This window comes from Pogona vitticeps, chromosome 1 (assembly GCF_051106095.1).
Source record: "Pogona vitticeps strain Pit_001003342236 chromosome 1, PviZW2.1, whole genome shotgun sequence".
Classification (NCBI taxonomy): Eukaryota; Metazoa; Chordata; class Lepidosauria; order Squamata; family Agamidae; genus Pogona; species Pogona vitticeps.
Genome location: NC_135783.1, coordinates 89,561,204 through 89,563,488, shown reverse-complemented (window position 1 = coordinate 89,563,488; position 2,285 = coordinate 89,561,204). Strand labels below are relative to the sequence as shown.

At 41.5% G+C, this 2,285-nt stretch overlaps 1 non-coding gene across 1 annotated transcript; it reads right to left on the bottom strand.

The window, feature by feature from the left end:
* Positions 1-254: 254 nt before the first annotated feature.
* On the bottom strand, positions 255-373 carry LOC144586160 (5S ribosomal RNA). The gene has a single exon (XR_013540920.1). It is a non-coding gene; the product is annotated as a 5S ribosomal RNA (ribosomal RNA).
* Between the last annotated feature and the right edge of the window lie 1,912 nt (positions 374-2,285).

The window sequence follows — 2,285 nt, the reverse complement described above, 5'->3', positions numbered from 1 at the left end:
TTGTCCGAAGACAATCTTTCCGTGGTCACATGGCCAGTGTGATTTAGACACGGAACGCTGTTTACCTTCCCACTGAGATGGTACCTATTTATCTACTCGCATTTGCATGCTTTCGAACCGCTAGGTTGGCGGGAGCTGGGACAAGCAACGGGCGCTCACTCCGTCGTGTGGAATCGATCTTACGACTTCTTGGTCTTCTGACCCTGCAGCACAGGCTTCTGCGGTTTAGCCCACAGCGCCACTACGTCCCTAAAAGCCTACAGCACCCGGTATTCCCAGGCGGTCTCCCATCCAAGTACTAACCAGGCCCAACCCTGCTTAGCTTCCAAGATCAGATGAGATCGGGTGTGTTCAGGGTGGTATGGCCGTTATCCTGTATTAAAGCTTATGGGCCCTGCTTTGACTGGGATTAGAAATTCCCAGAAACACGGCAGTCCCCAAATAAGAAAATATATTTGTCAAATTTAGTGGCACACTTGGCCAAAGGAGACAGAGAGAGTTGCACATTTTCAAAGTACTGCCCAATGGGTTGAGGATAATGGGGTGTATTTCATCTTGTGCAGTTCTTCTTGAGTAATGATAAATCCCCTTGCTCTGGTTGTAGATCTTGCCATGAGTGATGGAGAGAAGGAAAGAAGGAAGGAAGCTAGACAGGTAGATAGTTTATGTACAAAATCTAAAAACAGTAGTGAGTCTAATATATTCAGCCACTAAAATATATACAGGCAGTTTTTGGAATCCTGCAGAACTTTTCATCAAGGAGAGTGGTGAAGAATTTTAGAGACATGGGAGTGGGAGTAGGAGAGGGAAATAGAGGAAAACCCAAAACTTATCCTAGCTAGATGTTGAAACTGAGGGTGAAATGGTAGTACCGATTATGAAAAGCCTTCTTGCTTTCATGATTTGCTTTGGGCATAATCTTTTATGTTAGACTGTGTGCACTTGTTTTTTTTTTAATCTGGTGCTTCATGATGGGTCCACCAAATCTTATTGCCTTCTTCAGTAGGAAACAAGATGCACAAGCATCCAAGAATTGGGGAAATGTGTATTCAAGATGAAGAGGAAAATAGAAACCCACCATCCTGAGAAAACAAAGAAATGTTGTACATCGTCCTCAAACTACCAGAAATCTGTGATGGATTTTTGCACTTGATATCACAGAAAGGTTACAGAGAGATCCCAATGGAAGATGTACCCCTTTCCTAAAAGCCATGTACATTTTGCAACTATTATTACAGTAGGCCACCATGAAACTTCCATGTGATGTAAGACATCAGTGGCCTTGTACTAAGTTACAAACTATTGGTCCTTCCAGCCCAGTCTCATCCACTTTGACTAGCAGCAATTCCCCGAGGTTGTTCCTGCCATCTACTATCCACAGAGGTCAAACACTTAATATCAAACAAATGAAAAATTCTTTTAAACCAGATCAATGACATATTTCAGCTATGGTGATAAAGTCATAGATGAAATAGATTAAAAAGGTGTACACGGGCTTGAATATCTTTAAATAGAAGAGTCCATTTATGTAGAAGATGAACCTTTCTAGTAAACATTAGGAAGCAATATAATTTAGGGTGTGCCAATCTTCCCCTCAGTGAGTTAGGCATCTGTAGAGCCAGAGGTTGGGAGTTCAGTTCTCCATTGTGTATCCCAAAAGAATCTGGTTTGGGCAAGTTGCACTTTTCCAGGGTGCCCTTAGAAGAAGGGAATTGCAAGCCTTCTCAGGATTTTCTGCCTTGAAAACCCTGGAAAGGATCAACATAAGTCAGAATTAACTCAACAGCACACAATTATTAATCTTCCAGTGGATCTCAGCCACCTTGTGTTGCCTGGATATGAGATAATATGCTAACTCCATTGATAGTCCTAATTAAAGTTGACCCAGTGAAATCAATGGGACTTGCTTTTGCTGTGACAAATAAGTCCCATTCATTTCAGTGGATCTGCTCTAACTAGTACTCACATTGGAGTTCACAGAAATCCTGTCAAGCAAGGTCCTCCTGTACAATGGGAATGGCAGCAGTGACAGATTGCTGCTGGGTTCCTTTTATTATTTTGGTGTGGGCATGACTTCACTGAATTGCATATGTGTCCCAAAATCACAAGATAAAGGCTTTAATTGTGGGTATCTATCAGTACCAGTTATGTCATTCTTGTAGATTTCCTTTCCTTTGCTTTGATGCACAAGCATAATAGGGATTTTATACATGGATTACTTGAGATAAAAATACAGCAGTTATTACTCTTCCACTAAATCACTAGCTGTCATAAACAACAACAAA